Source organism: Erpetoichthys calabaricus, chromosome 5, assembly GCF_900747795.2.
Source record: "Erpetoichthys calabaricus chromosome 5, fErpCal1.3, whole genome shotgun sequence".
NCBI classification, from domain to species: Eukaryota; Metazoa; Chordata; class Cladistia; order Polypteriformes; family Polypteridae; genus Erpetoichthys; species Erpetoichthys calabaricus.
The window spans coordinates 2,595,015-2,612,238 of NC_041398.2; positions in this window are offsets into that span (position 1 = coordinate 2,595,015).

The following is a 17,224-nucleotide window of genomic DNA, read 5'->3' on the forward strand; positions in this document are numbered from 1 at the left end:
TGCATCTCCCGCAACAGATGAGACCAAAATTTTTAAGTTTAACTTTGGGAGAGGCAAATTTTGAGCAGATGTGGCAAAGTCAAATGAGGATACTCTGGAATTATTATGGAGACAGTCAAGGAGCAGTGGTGAACAGGTTTACAAATGTTTTACACGTAATGCTGGACAGGTACAGACCTAAATTTGGAATTCATAGGAAATTAAAAAAAACTCCAAAGTGGATTAAAGAAGATTTAAGAAAAAGAAGCTGCAAAGGAAAAAACAGATGAATAAGACGTATAAGACTAATGACTGCAAAGTGAATCGTAGAGCGTATGAGAACATGAGAGCAACCATTAGGAAGAATATTAGGGATGCTAAAAGACAGTTGGAAAGGAATATAGCAGATAAGGAGAAAGAAGACCCTAAGAGATTCTTTCAGTATTTTAATAGTAAGAGAACAGTCAAGGAGGAGATCAAGTGCATCAGGAATAGTAAAGGGGAATTAAAAGATACACAATATGAAATAGCAGATGCTCTGAATTTGCATTTTTGTGACTACTAAGGAGGTACTGAGGGATTTGGAAATTGTAGAAGGAGAAATGCTGCTCAGATAAAATAGGCTGAAATCAAACAAATCTCCAGGACCAGATAATATTTACTCTTGAGGTCATAAGGAGGGTAGCGAGTACAGATATAAACCCTTGGCACATATTTGTAGGAAGTCATTGGTCATTGGGGATATTCCGAAGGACCGGAAAATAGCAAAATTAGGCAAGCACCTATAGGCCAGTAAGTTTAACAGGCATCACAGGAAAATTAATGGAAGGAATTATTAAGAATAAGATTGAACAACTGCGGTGGGCTGGCGCCCTGCCCGGGGTTTGTTTCCTGCCTTGTGCCCTGCGTTGGCTGGGATTGGCTCCAGCAGACCCCCGTGACCCTGTATTAGGATATAGCGGGTTTGATAATGGATGGATGGATGGAAGATTGAGCAACACCTGGCAAGTACAGGAGTTTAACTGAACAGTCAACATGGGTTCAGAAGAGGGAGGTCGTGTTTTACTAACATGCTGGAATTCTATGAGGAGGCAACAAAAGAATATGACTAAAGTGGATCTCATGATATTTTTTATCTGGACATTCAGAAAGCATTTGATGAGGTGCCACATGAGAGGATGGGCATCAAACTAAATGAAGTGGCAGTTCAGGGTGATGTTTGTCGATGGGTGTAGAATTGGCTCAGACACAGGAAGCAGAGGGTGATGGTGCGAGGAACCTCATCAGAATTGGCCAATGTTAAGAGTGGTGACCAGCAGGGGGCAGTTCTGGGGCCGCTCCTATTTTTAATATACACTGTCTAGCCTGTAGAGGTCTGTGCATCCCTCCATGGATATGCCTCCCAAGACTGACCATCACTGACCCACCACCACACCGGTCATGCTGAACGATGTTACAGGCAGCATAACATTCTCCACGGCTTCTCCAGACCCTTTCACGTCTGTCACATGTCCTCAGGGTGAACCTGCTCTCATCTGTGAAAAGCACAAGGGGCCCGCTAGTGGTGGACCTGCCAATTCTGCTATTCTATGGCAAATGCCAATTGAGCTCCATGGTGCCACCCTCATGAAGTCTGTTTCTGATTGTTTGGTCAGAGACATTTACACCAGTGGCCTGCCTGCCTCGTGGAGGTTATTTTGTAGGCTCTGACAGTGCTCATCCTGTTCCTCCTTGCCCAAAGGAGCAGATACTGGTGGGTCCTGCTGATGGATTAGGGTCCCTGTCCAGCTCACCCAGAGTAACTGCCTGTCTTTTGGAATCTCATCCATGCCCTTGAGACTGTGATGGGAGACACAGCAAACCTGGCAACAGCACATATTGATGTGCCATCCTGGAGAAATTGGACTACCTATGCCAGCTCTGTAGGGTCCAGGTATGGCCTCATGCTACCAGTAGATGAGGTGAGAAAAATGTCAGTGGCCTCCCTCCACCTGTTAAACCATTCATTATTCCTGTTTTGGGGGTCGTCTCATTGTTGCCCCCTCTAGTGCACAAAAGCAGCTGAAATGGATTAACAAGCCCCTCAGCTACTTAACTAACCAGATCAATAGCCCAGACGTGTCATTGACTTGATGCTATGCTCTCATTGAAAAGGGTTCCTTTTATTTGTTGAGCAGTTTATATAAATGATTTGGATAGGAATTTAAGTAACAAGCTGATTAAGTTTTCTGATGATACCAAGATAGGTGGACTGGCAGATAATTTTGGAATCTGTTGATTAATTACAGAGGGACTTGAACAGCAGAAAGGTTTGGGCTGATTTGTGGCAGATGAAATTTAATAGATAGATAGATAGATAGATAGATAGATAGATAGATAGATAGATAGATAGATAGATAGATAGATAGATAGATAGATAGATAGATAGATAGATAGATAGATAGATAGATAGATAGATAGATAGATAGATAGATAGATAGATAGATAGATACTTTTTTAATCCCAAGGGGAAATTCACATACTCCAGCAGCACCTTACTGATACAAAAAACAATATTAAATTAAAGAGTAATAAAAATGCAGGTAAAAACAAACAATAACTTTGAATAATATTAATAATTAATATAATAATAATATTTTAATAGTTGTCAGCCATACTGACAGAGTTTGGTGTTTTAATGAGTCACCTGATGTCACAGTAGACATTCAACTGCACCTCCTTCTTCTTGTCCCCAGATTTGTCACTGCTGGTACCCAGGAAACTCCAACATCCTCAAAAAACAAATTCCTGGTCAGTTGATACACCTTTGACATGGATACAAGTGTGTGTGGGCCTTGCAGTGACTGGCACCCCGTCCAGGGTTAGAAACTGCCTTGACCACAAACCTGAAATGGAAAAGCAGAAAAGAATGGACAGAAGGAGTCACTGATTGGTCCGTCACCAAACTACTGTCTCTTGTGGCCACTCTAAATTTAACACAGCAATTTATACAAAAAGGAAATCTAAAAGATAACATGAAAGGAGAGAATGAGAAACAATCAGAGAGTCAGACGAATGGAGACTTTAACAGGAGGACTGAGGGGTGGGGCTGAAGTGCAGTGGCGCCCTCTAGTGGACACCAGCCATATTACACACATGGGAAAGGTCAGCAGTGCAGGGGGGGAAGAGAATACAGTGCAGTGTAAAAGAAATAAGAATAAAGTTAAAATACAAGAAGGAAAGGCGTGTCCGGTGGCAGGAGGACAGGAGGAAGGTTAGGAGAATGGACTATGTATAATGTTAAATGTTAATGTTTACCCCCCTCGGGTGGAATTGAAGAGTCGCATAGTTTGGGGGAGGAACGATCTCCTCAATCTATCAGTGGAGCAGGACAGTGACAGCAGTCTGTCGCTGAAGCTGCTCCTCTGTCTGGAGATATTACTATTTAGTGGATGCAGTGGATTCTCCATGATTGATAGGAGTCTGCTCAGCGCCCTTCGCTCTGCCACAGATGTTAAACTGTCCAGCTCCATGCCAACAATAGAGCCTGCCTTCCTCACCAGTTTGTCCAGACGTGAGGCGTCTTTCCTCTTAATGCTGCCTCCCCAGCACACCACCGCATAGAAGAGGGCGCTCGCCACAACCGTCTGATAGAACATCTGCAGCATCTTATTGCAGATGTTGAAGGACGCCAGCATTCTAATGAAGTATAGTCGGCTCTGTCCTTTCTTGCACAGATCATCAGTATTGGCAGTCCAGTCTAATTTATCATCCAGCTGCACTCCCAGATATTTATAGGTCTGCACCATCTGCACACAATCACCTCTGATGATCATGGGGTCCATGAGGGGTCTGGGCCTCCTAAAATCCACCACCAGCTCCTTGGTTTTGCTGGTGTTCAGTTGTAGGTGGTTTGAGTCGCACCATTTAACAAAGTCATTGATTAGGTTCCTATACTCCTCCTCCTGCCCACTCCTGATGCAGCCCACGATAGCAGTGTCATCAGCGAACTTTTGCACATGGCAGGACTCTGAGTTGTATTGGAAGTCCTATGTATATAGGCTGAACAGGACCAGAGAAAGTACAGTCCCCTGTGGCGCTCCTGTGTTGCTGACCACAATGTCAGACGTGCAGTTCCCAAGACGCACATACTGAGGTCTGTCTTTAAGATAGTCCACGATCCATGCCACTAGGTATGAATCTATTCCCATCTCTGTCAGCTTGTCGCTAAGGAGCAGAGGTTGGATTGTGTTGAAGCTGCTAGAGAAGTCTAGAAACATAACTCTTACAGCACCACTGCCTCTGTCCAAGTGAGAGAGGGATCGGTGTAGCATATAGATGTCATATTTAATGTCAGTAAATGTAAAGAATTACACATAGGAAGTACAAATGTGAGGTTTAAATACACAATGGAGGTCTGAAAATTGAGAGTCCACCTTATGAGAAAGATTTAGGAGTCATAGTGGACTCTAAGCTATCGACTTACTGGCAGTGTTCAGAAGCCATTAAGAAGGCTAACAGAAGGTCAGGTTATATAGCGCCTTGATGTGTGGAGTACAAGTCACAGGAGGTTCTGCTCAAGCTTTATAACACACTGGTGAGGCCTCATCTGGAGTCCTGTGTACAGTTTTGGTCTCCAGTCTACAAAAAGGACATAGCAGGTCCAGAGAAGAGCAACTAGGCTGATTCAGGGCTACAGGGGTTGAGTCATGAGGAAAGATTAAAAGAGCTGAGCCTTTACAGTTTAAGGAAAAGAAGATTAAGAGGTGACATGATTGAAGTGTTTAAAATGATGAAGTGAATTAGTGCAGTGGATCGAGACGGTTATTTTAAAATGAGTTCATCAAGAACATGGGGACACAGTTGGAGACTTGGTAAGGGGAAATTTCGCACAAACATTACAAAGTTTTTCTTAACACAAAGAACAATAGACACTTGGAATAAGCAACCAAGTAGTGTGGTGGACAGTAAGACTTTAGGGACTTTCAAAACTCGACTTAATGATTTTTTAGCAGAATTAAGTGGACAGGACTGCCAACTTTTGTTGGACTGAATGGCCTGTTCTTGTCTCGATTATTATAATGTTTTAATATTCTATTCTAAAACTCATAAGATTCAAATCCTTCAAATCCCACAGTCCAGTCTCGTCTCTCTTCTCTTGATTTTCTTTTGTGCGGTCAGGTCATTTCTTTAATGTGTGGAAACCAACACCTCACACAATATTCCTGACGTGGACTCACGAGTGTGTTCTTCAGGTTATTGAGATTCTCTTCTTGATTTATACGTCACACATTGTAGGCGCTATATAACTCAGCTTATCACCAGCCTACTTTGCTCTGTCTAGATGGGGATTGTGATGAACACAAAAAGGTGCACAAGCCTTCATCACAAGTTGCACTTTCTAATGCAGACCTTCAATTGTTTAATTTTACCGAAGAGCTTTCTTGCAACATATATGATTATTTATGTTTCGTTTATTTAATTTCACCTCAGAGCTCTGAAAAGCCCAATGTCTCACTCTCTGTGTCAAGTCAGTTCTTCATCCATCTGCCCGCTGTACCCTCAGTCCCCTTCTCTACAGTCTGATGACTCGATTTGCCTTATTATTTTATACAGAAATAATGATAGAAAAAAATCACAAGAAGCATAATGTTAAGAAAGGCTTCTTTTGATTCATCAGCAGCTTCAAAATTAACAAACATTGTAAGCAACCAGTCCATTTATAGTGCTTACTACAATAGTGATAATAATGTAAATAGTAAGGGGGGACATTTTAATGTTAAAGTGAGAGCTGCTGCTGACATACTGCGGTGGGTTGGCACCCTGCCCGGGATTGGTTCCTGCCTTGTGCCCTGTGTTGGCTGGGATTGGCTCCAGCAGACCCCCGTGACCCTGTGTTCGGGTTGGAAAATGGATGGATGGATGGATGCTGCTGACATAGTCGCTCCTGAAAAGACAGTTAAGAAATCCTCCAGCACTGTTACACCATGGAAGACCCAAAGAGTGTCTGATTTAAAGAAAACATGGAGGAGAGCTGAGCGTAAATGTAATAAAACTAAATTTATTGCCCACTATGAAATATTGAAGGCTAAAATAACAGAATACAACAACATAGTTTGTCTGGATAGTCTGTGCTACTCCTCTAAAATTATAAATAATAATGCTAGTAATCCATCCATTTTCCAACCCGCTGAATCCGAACACAGGGTCACGGGGGTCTGCTGGAGCCAATCCCAGCCAACACAGGGCAGGAACCAATCCCGGGCAGGGTGCCAACCCACCGCAGGACACACACAAACACACCCACACCCCAAGCACACACTAGGGCCAATTTAGAATCACCAATCCACCTTACCTTGAGGACGGAGTGGTGGCTCTGAGGGTAGGGATCTGCACTGGCAATCGGAAGGTTGCTGGTTCGAATCCCGTAAAATGCCAAAAGGGACTCTGCTCTGTTGGGCCCTTCAGCAAGGCCCTTAACCTGCAGTTGCTGAGCACTTTGAGTAGTTTGAAAAGCGCTATATAAATGCAAAGAATTATTATCTGCATGTCTTTGGAATGTGGGAGGAAACCCACGCAGGCAACATGCAAACTCCACGCAGGGAGGACCCAGGAATCGAACCCAGGTCCCCAGATCTCCCAACTGCGAGGCAGCAGCACTACCCACTGCGCCACCGTGCCACCCATGCTAGTAACCCCAGAGTCTTATTCTCTACAATTGATCGTCTGCTAAAGCCACTCAATGGAATGTCTCTGAAAAACTTCCAGTGAAACTTGTGAGGCTTTTGCTTTATTTTTTAATTACAAAATTAATGATATTAGAAATAATATAGCACATCTCCCCAACACTGATCCTCTTAAACCCCGGTACTCCATTAAAAACAAATTAAATTCTTTCACCAGGATAGATTTACCTGATTTATATAAAATAATCTCTCGACTGAGACCCTCCACCTGCGTCCTTGACCCAACATCAACAAGCTTTTTCAAAGAAGTATCTGATGTGCTAATTGACAGTGTGTTTGACATAGTGCACTCATCATTAGATATGGGGGTCTTCCCAGACTGTCTTAAGACTGCTGTTGTTAAACCCACCCCACCGCCCAGTTCAATTTGCAAAGCAGTTTGTCAGTGCTCAGTGCTTGTCTTTGAGTGAAGTGTTGGAGCTTAATTGGGTTAAAAAAGTACATCGTCATTTAGAATAGATACATTTCATGTGTGTTCAGTGTCATCAACAGTCTCTGTAAAAACGTTGCTAACACAGAAAAGTTTTTCATGTTTTAGTAATAATTGACAAAATGTAGACATGAAATGTATAATGTGTGAAACCTGTAAATACAAATATGAAATAAACACTTGTACAAAAGGTACAAGTATAACAAAACAAGTGCACTTTTATTCAAGAATATAACCGAAGAAAAAAGAAAGCAGGTTACGGTAAGCAGTTGATATGACAGCTGGTGTGGTGCAATGCTAAGAACTGCTGCCTTCTAATCAAGAGGTCGTGGTTTCGATATCAGCTGCTTCCCAAATTTACCATTTTGAGTAGCGAGCTGCTATTATTGTTAATATCATACAATAAAAACATACATTTGATTTGCGTCTGTAAATTTATAGTTAAAGTTAGTGGGGTTTTTTTTCAGTTTTATTTTCTTACGTTCAAGCTCCCACACCCTACCCAACAGTTTTATTCTCTCAGTCGCGTTCACGATCGCCCTGATCAGACACGGCTGTTTTCAAATAAAGACGCGCTATAACAGAGGTGAACTCAGATCGGAGAAAGAGGACAGAAGCCCTCCCCGCAAAAAACGTCCGCTCACATTCGATCTGGCTTTTATATAAGTAAAATATAAATGCTTCTTATGTAAAGACCATCACAAACAGGAGTTTGAATGATATGCTGGCGAGCTCTGTAAGCCGTGCTGTTTCCTTGAAGGACAAGTGATTGGCAGGATGATGGCGGACCTTGTCCTGTATCCAAATGGCGCCATCTTTTGCCTTTACACCTGGTGCAGCTGCGTTGTTCTTATATGTGAGTGGACGTTTCTAGCAGGGAAGGCATCTGTTCTCTTTCTCCGATCTGAGTTCACCTCTGTTATAGTGCGTCTTTATTTGAAAACAGCCGTGTCAGATTGGGGGCGAGCGTGAATGCGACAAAAAGAATAAAACTGAATAGAAAAATGCTAAACTTTACAAGTACCATACATTTACAGCGACTGTTACAGACTCAAATCAAATGTATGCTTTTATTGTATAATAGTAACAATAAGAACAGCTCACTACTCAAAATGTTTATTTTGGGAGACGTTAAAACTTGAACCCAGGATCTTCTGAATAGGAGTCGGCTGCTCTAACCGCTGTACTACCAAAGAAGTCAAGATGACAAGCAACACTAACCTGATTTCTTTTTCTTCAGTTATAGTCTTGGAAAAAAAGCGCATTTGTTCTGTTATATTTGTATCTTTTCTGCTTATTTTACATTTGGACTTCAGTCTTCACACATTATACACTTCATGTATACATTTTATTATTAGTACTAAAACATGGAAACAGTTTGTCTTTTACTTACGTGTTCAACATTTCCTGTCATCCTACACTTACACAGATCTTTGTTGACACAGAACACACATGAAATGCATTTGTTCTGAATGACGATATATTTTTTTAGCCTGGGTACCTGACTCACTGATAAACAAGGCTTCAGGTGGAGACGTTTTTGCAGTTTCTCCAGCGGTGGGGTGGATGGTATAGCAGGCTGCTTGCTGCTTGGGCTTATCCACACATTTACAAGACAAAAGACGCTGAATGGAGACGTGCGTGGGCCGGATTTACGAGTTTTCTCGTAAGCTTTGGTAATTCTAGTGTTAACAGATGAGATGGTCTGCTTTGGATTTTGAGCTGCTCCTTCTCGTCTTCACACTTTGCTCTTGTCATTACTCTGATGAGGTTCATCTTTGTCTTATCTGTCCATAAGTCCTTTTCCCAGAATTCTGCAATCTTTTGTAAGTCCTTTTTCACACAATGTAATCTGGCCATCCTGTTTATGTGGTTTGCATCTTACAGTGTGGCCTCTGTATTTCTGCTCATGAAATCTTTTGTGGATAGTTGTCCCTGACGCAGTCACATCAACGTCCTGGAGTGTTTCTGATCTCTTGAACAGGCATTGAGGGCTTTTACTTTACCATAGTGAGGATTCTTCTATCATCAGCACTGGAGGTCTTCTTGCTCTACCAGTCCCTTTGCAATAAGAGGTCACCAGTGTGTTCTTTCTTCTTCATGATATTCTAGCCACCTGATTTTGGTCACCCTTAGTTTTTACTGATGTCTCCAATGGTTCTATTCTTGTTTTTGAGCCCCATAACGGCTTCTTGCAATTTCATTGGTGCAGCTCTTGTCCTCATGTTAAACAATGGCAGCTACAGACTGCAAAAGGTAGAAGTAAGACGAGGTATTTTATGAAGCCATGAATCCCACCTGAGAAATCACAAACACCTGTGACACCAAGTGTCCCAAGCATTGTGGTGCCCTGAATTGGGGGAACTCTGTAGAAAAAGTGTGGTGACACAAAATGTATGCAAAACATCGTAAGTCTGCCATGTGCACTTTAATCACAACGTCTGAATTGTTTGATTTCTAATTTCAAACTGAGTAGCAGAGAGGCAAATCATGAAAAATGTGCCTTTGTCCCAAACATGACGGAGGTCACAGCATACGGATAGATTTGTATGCTTGTACGTTGCGTACTGTTTCTGCCCTCTTCTTGCACCATTAGGTTTTTTGCTTTCTTTGCTTTGTCATTTTGTGTTTTAATTTAACTGCACTGCATTTGCAAATCGTGTTTAAGAATTAAATTAACATCACAAAATGTCATGTTCACAGTTTCCATTCTTCTTTTAACTTTTTAATTTTAGGTCGTGAATCTCCAATTTTCACCCTAGGGCCTCCTGAACCTCGGAGTAGAGAGGAGTTTTTACAATGTGAGTTTGTGCTTTGACTGATCATCACAATAGAAACCATTTCTTTTTTAATATCTCAGGATAGTATTATGATGTGAAAGTGTGACCATCAGAAAGTGCATTATGGGATAGAGAGGTTCAGGAAATGATTCACCAAATCAGTCTTTTAGACTTGACTCTCTGAAGTGTCAAATGAACTAAAAATGCACATCAAATAAAATCCTGCCGACTACGCTAGACCTTCCTGTCACTCCTACCTTCATTGTTCTTTTTCTTTTTCTTTTGTCTCATTTTTCTTTTAATTCCTGTTGCTTTTCTATTTCAGCCATTCCCATATAATACTGATAATGATAATTTATTTATACAGCACACTGTATGCAATGAACGAAGACTAATGTTCAGACCATCATGGCCATGGTGGGTTTACATTGAATTGAATTTGAACAGAATATTGTCAAACAGGTTTAATCCAGCTCAGGCTGCATTGTGTTAAGTCAGGTGCTCACATAGCCACACATGCACAAATCACCAATTAACCCAACATGCACATCTGTGGGGAGTGTACAGAAAAGCAGGAATGACACGAGGAGAACATGCAGACCTGACAAAGATAACGACTGGACACCAAATTCAAAGTCATGAAGCTCAATCTGTGAGGCCGTAGCTCCAACTCTTCAGTCATCATGCTGTCCTGAATTGAGTTTTGCCAGTTCAGTTCCTTTTCTTCACATTTCTTATTATTTTGAACCCTCGTCTTTTGATATTAAAGTTCATTTATACTGAATGAATCGTCTCCTTTTCTGACTGTGCAACTTCAGCTCCTCTCCATGATGACTTTCTTTATGAACTTCACATTTTTCAGCACTCAATGTCCATCTTGTTTGCTGCCCAGTAAATCATCCAGCTGTTTGTCTCACAAGTTTTATGACAATTCATTACAAACATTTCATTCTCTGACAGTTCTTATTTTATTTCAATTTTTTTATATTCCTATTCTATGTAGTCCTGACATGCGAGGTGACCCTTAAATGTCTGGTAGGCCACTGGAAATGGAAGAACAAAAGACTTGGAATGAAAGAAGCAGAACCAGGATCAGCAGGTTTATTGTGAGGAAAGGAAAATTCAGTCTGATGATGAAGGGAGACGGTGGATTGATTTTAAATTAAAGAGGTGGACTGTGATGTGTAAGAATACACCGAGGAAGACAGGAGCTTCATCAATCAGTCAGTAATCTTTATCAGCAACAGGTGAGTAGCTGTGAGTTCTGTGCTTGCAAGCCAGAGAGAAGCCCCCTTACAGTCCACAAACAGCTCCTTATATTGTGAGCTTGTTTACTTCTTGAAGAGTAGTTCCTCTTTTATCTATCATAAGACATACGGTTATTTTTAACACAAAAGCAGAAGTTCTTAGGGACCAGCTTTGAAATCTAAGCACAGAGTACATTCTTGCTCAACAGCTCAGTATGTGACAGACCATATGTTAACCCTTCAAAGAAAGGAGGATGTCACTTGTATTCCACAGTGACAATGAAAAGTGTCATTTAATAAAGCCATCTGTGAGAGTTGACAGTCCATTAGAACACTGACTTTAACAGTAACCTTATAGTGTTTATTGCAAATTCCAGAATTTTATATGAAATCCCCACAGATTCTGTCCAATCAGATGAGCTCTTTACTATTAGTGTCTCGTCAGCGCAGCTCCTGATTGGTTCTTGTTAATTGTCTGTGTTGTGCTCCGCCCCCAGTCCCAGATTTCCTCACTCGTTTTCTTTTCTCTCCTTTCAGACTTCTGTCCCCTTTCACTGGACATCAACACGGCACACAGAGACCTCCATCTGTCTGAAGGGAACAAGAAGGTGACATGTGAGGGGACAAAAGCTGAACATCCTGATCATCCTGACAGATTTGACTACTGGTGCCAAGTTCTGTGCAGTGAGGTTCTGACTGGGACTCGCTGTTACTGGGAAGTGGTGGGTAGTGGACTCTTCATTAAGATTGGAGTCGCATATAAAGGACTGAGCAGGAAAGGAGATGTTGGGGAGTGCGGCCTTGGAAACAACGACAAGTCCTGGAGTTTGCTGTGTTTTAATTCCCAGTACTCTGTGTGTCACAATAACAGGCGGACTGTAATCAGCGCCCCCTACAGCCCCAGATTAGGTGTGTATCTGGACTGGCCTGCTGGCTCTCTGTCATTTTATAGCGTCTCACACACAATGACCCTCCTGCACAGGTTCAACACCTCCTTCACTGAGCCCCTCAATCCAGGGTTTTGGCTTCATTTTAACTCCAGTGTATCAATGTGCCATCTGACACCATGTGACCACTGACCAGTACCCTCCACCAGTCACTTGATGTCCCCACAAGCGCAGGTCATTTTTGTGTTTGTAGTTTGGGCTCAAAATGAATTTTACAGGATGGGGGGGGGGGGGGGGGCAGCACCTCTGTGATTGAATTTGATGATGAGAATGCGGGGCGAGTGCGACTATCAGAGTCTCCATTATTATTGGGTTTGAGTAGCCAATCAGGGGTGTGTGTGTCATAATGAGGGGTGGTGACACCTCAGGCCTACAAATACCAGTCTGACCAGCAGGGGACACTGTTGATTCACAGCCACATGTCCTTCAGGCTGACACCCCGACAACTACTGAGGCCCCCAAGTGTCACTGTATGTCAACTGTTAAGTCAGTGTATATACTGCCTTTCAGTAGTGCTGCTCCAGCTGGACCACAGCACCTCTCCACCAGCCACTTGATGTCCCCACAACTGCAGGTTCTTTTTGTGTTTGTAGTTTTGGGTCAAAATGAATTTTACTGAATGGGGGGGGGGAGGGATCAACAGCCCTGTGACTGAATTTGCAATGCAATGAATAATATTAATAATTAATATAATAATAATAATATTTGAATAGTTGTCAGCCATACTGACAAAGTTTGGTGTTTTACTGAGTCACCTGATGTCACAGTAGACATTCAACTGCACCTCCTTCTTCTTGTCCCCAGATTTGTCACTGCTGGTACCCAGGAAACTCCAACATCCTCAAAAAACAAATTCCTGGTCAGTTGATACACCTTTGACATGGATACAAGTGTGTGTGGGCCTTGCAGTGGACTGGCACCCCATCCAGGGTTAGAAACTGCCTTGACCACAAACCTGAAATGGAAAAGCAGAAAAGAATGGACAGAAGGAGTCACTGATTGGTCCGTCACCAAACTACTGCCTCTTGTGGCCACTCTAAATTGTACACAGCAATTTATACAAAAAGGCAATCTAAAAGATAAAAGCAGAAAGCATTCAGTGAAATCCTGAGCAGTGAAACATGAAAGGAGAGAATGAGAAACAATCAGAGAGTCAGACGAATGGAGACTTTTACAGGAGGACTGAGGGGTGGGACTGAAGTGCAGTGGCGCCCTCTAGTGGACACCCGCCATATTACACACATGGGAAAGGGGGGAGAAAAGAATACAGTGCAGTGTAAAAGAAATAAGAATAAAGTAAAAATACAAGAAGGAAAGGCATGTCCAGTGGCAGGAGGACAGGAGGAAGGTTAGGAGAATGGAAGTGAAGGCAAAAGCTTTGAATGTTGGCAGTATGACAGGTAAATGGAAAGAGTTTGCTAATATGACAGAGAAAAGAAAGGTTAATACAGTATATTGTGCGTGCAAGAGACTAAATTTAAGGGGAGTAAGGCCATGTGGATTCAAATTATTCTACCATGTTGCGCACAGGAGGAGAAATGGGGTTATTCTGAAGGAAGAGTATGTCAAGAGTGTTTTGAAGGTGAAAAGAGTGTCAGACAGTGTGATGATTATGAAGCTGGAAATTGGAGGTGTGATGATGAATGTTATGTTAGTGCACATGTCTTACAATTTGTTTGTTCAATGAAGGAGAAAGAAGAAGGAGTGACTTGAATTAAGTGGTGGAGAGAGAGTGGTGACTGGAGTGGATTTAAATGGTGAAGGGAACAGAGGAGAAGAGGAGGTGATGGGTAGGTATGGTGTCAAGGAGATGAATGAAGAAGGTCAGATGATAGTGGGGATTGCCAAAAGGATGGACATAGCTGTGGTGAATACGTATCTTAAGAAGAGGTAGGAACATAGGGTGACATAAATGAGTGGAGGAAGATGCACACAGGTAGATGACATCCTATGCAGAAGAGTCAATCTGAAGGAGATTAAAGACTGAGAAGTGGTGGCAGGGGAAAGTGTAGTTAAGAGGCATAGGATGGTGGTCTGTAGAATGATGTTGGAGATCAAGAAGAGGAAGAGAGTGAGTGGCAGAGCCAAGGATCAAATGGTGGAAGTTGAAAAAGGAAGACTGCAAGGTTGAGTTTAGGGAGAAGGTGAGACAGGCACTGGGTGGTAGTGAAGAGTCACCAGACAGCTGGGAAACTACAGCAGATGTAGTAAGGGTGACAGCAACAAGGGTGCTTGGTGTGACATCTGGAAAGAGGGAGGAGGAAAAGGAAACCTGGCGGTGGAATGAGGAAGTACAGGAGGGTATACAGAGGAAGATGATGGCAAAGAAGAAGTGGGATAGTCAGAGAGATGCAGAAAGTAGACAAGAGTACAAAGAGATAAGGCGTAAGGTGAAGAGAGAGGTGGCTGTTGTGATGTAAGATTTTGCATATAACTTGATAAAAATTTTGTATGTCTTTATTTGAAATTTAGGCAAAGCAATGTAATATTAGTGAGAAGCATTCATGTTTATAACCCAAGGAATGGATCTCTTTGAATTTTACGTCAGAGTTGGGGGGGTGTGCTTTAAACCAGTTTGGCGAGTGTTTCTCTGCTAAAGTCTTTCAACCCCCATAAGGAAGCCAGGTTACTTTAACATACGGTCTTGGGGGGTGGCAGGTTTTAAGATGTTGTATTCTCCCATTGGTCTGAAGTATGACTGTTTGGAATTGGCTTGGATCAGAAGCTTTTAAGTACCATGATGTCCTATTGGCTCTAGGGGTGGGACAGAGAATCTATAAATCTGCTTGCTCAACTACATTTTCTCTCTCTTACTAACACCTGAAAGAAGTATCTCTTACTAACGAACAACTGATGAAGACCATCACACCATGAACTGAAAGGACAACACAATGGAGACCAAAGTTTAGCAGCCATATTGGAACAGGCATACGGCCTGTTCTGAAGAAAGCTGAATGATGCTTTAACTAGAGACATTTTAAATAACTACAAGTCTGTGTGCCGCCTGAAACTACACATCACCATTTAATCAGGATGTATGGTTGCCAATATTCAAATGTACTTTGCATATTGTTATTATTTATTAATATTACCAATAATACATTGTTTCATGTGTAACTTAATTCCTGCTTGTCTTTTTACTACACCTAATTGCCTATTGATATAGAAGGGAAGGTGGGGATAAGTTATATACTATAATACCTTATAAACAATGTAAATCTGTGAGATTAGGCATTCTGACAAAGGCTACTTATCAATAATACAATAGGGGAAAGTAGAGCAATATATTACTGTACCAAGACAAAGCAGTGGTGAAGGATAAAGAAAAGGCGTATGATGAGTTGTATGAGAAGTTGGACACTAAGGAGGGAGAAAAGGACCGGTGGGCTACAGAGGGGCTGAGCTGGGAAAGATGTTCAGCAGGTTAGGGAAATAAAGGATAAAGATGGAAATGTACTCACAAGCAAGGAGAGTGTGTTGAGAAGATGGAAAGAATATGTTGAGAGGCTGATGAATGAAAAGAACGAGAGAGAGAAGAGATTGGATGATGTGGAGATGGTGAATCAGGAAGTGAAACTGATTAGCAAGGAGGAAGTAATGACAACTATGAAGAGGATGAAAAATGGAAAGGCCGTTGGTCCAGATGAAATACCTGTGGAAGCATGGAGGTGTTTAGGAGAGGTGGCAGTGGAGTTTTTAACCAGTTTGTTTAATGGAATCTTGGAAAATGAGAGGATACCCGAGGAGTGGAGAAGAAGTGTAGTGGTTCTGATATTTAAGAAAAAGGGGGATGTGCAGGACTGCAGGAACTACAGGGGGATAAAATGATGAGCCACAGCATGAAGTTATGGGAAAGAGTAGTGAAAGCTCAGATAAGAAGTGAGGTGATGATTAGTGAGCAGAAGTATGGTTTCATGCCAAGAAAGAGCACCACAGATGCAATGTTTGCTCTGAGGTTGTTGATGGAGAAGTTTAAAGAAGGACAGAAGGAGTTGCATTGCGTCTTTGTGGACATGAGGAAAGAATATGACAGGGAGTCTTGAGAGGAGCTGTGGTATTGTAGGAAGAAGTCGGGAGTGGCAGAGACATATGTAAGAGTTGTACAGGATATGAACGAGGGAAGTGTGACCGTGGTGAGGACTGTGGTGGGAGTGACGGAGGTGGGATTACATCAGGGATCGGCTCTGAGTCCTTTCTTATTTGCAATTGTGATGGACAGGCTGACAGACGAGATTAGACATGAGTCCCCGTGGACTATGATGTTTGCTGATGACATTGTGAACTGTAGTGATAGTAGGGAGCAGGTTGAGGAGATCCTGGAGAGGTGGAGATATGATCTAGAGTGGAGAGGAATGAAGGTCAGTAGGAACAAGACAGAATACATGTGTGTAAATGAGAGGGAGGTCAATGGAATGGTGAGGATGCAGGAAGTAGTGTTGGCGAAGGTGGATGAGTTTATATACTTGGGATCAACAGTACAGAGTAATGGGAATTGTGGAAGAGAGAAGAATAAGGGAGTGCAGGCAGGGTGGAATGAGTGGAGAAGAGTGTCAGGAGTGATTTGTGACAGACGGATATCAGCAAGAGTGAAAAGGAAGGTCTACAGGACGGTAGTGAGACCAGCTATATTATATGGATTGGAGACGGTGGCACTGACCAGAAGGCAGGAGACATAACTGGAGGTGGCAGAGTTAAAGATGCTAAGATTTGCATTTGGTGTGATGAAGATGGACAAAGAGATTAGAAATGAGGACATTAGAGTGTTAGCTCAGGTTGGACGGTTGGGAGACAAAGTCAGAGAGGCGAGATTGCGTTGGTTTGGTTATGTGCAGAGGAGAGATGCTGGGTATATTGGGAAAAGGATGGTAAAGATAGAGCTGCCAGGCAAGAACAATAGAGAAAGGCCTAAGAGAAGGTTTACGGATGTGGTGAGAGAGGACATGGAGGTGATGGGTGTGACAGAACAAGATGACAAGGACAGCAAGACGTGGAAGAAGATGATCCATTGTGCCAACCCCTAACAGGAGCAGCTGAAAGGGGAAGAACAGTTTGGGTGTTGGTTTAAGACTTCAGAATTTTCTTTGGTTTTCTCTTATCTAGGATTCTTTCTTTCTTT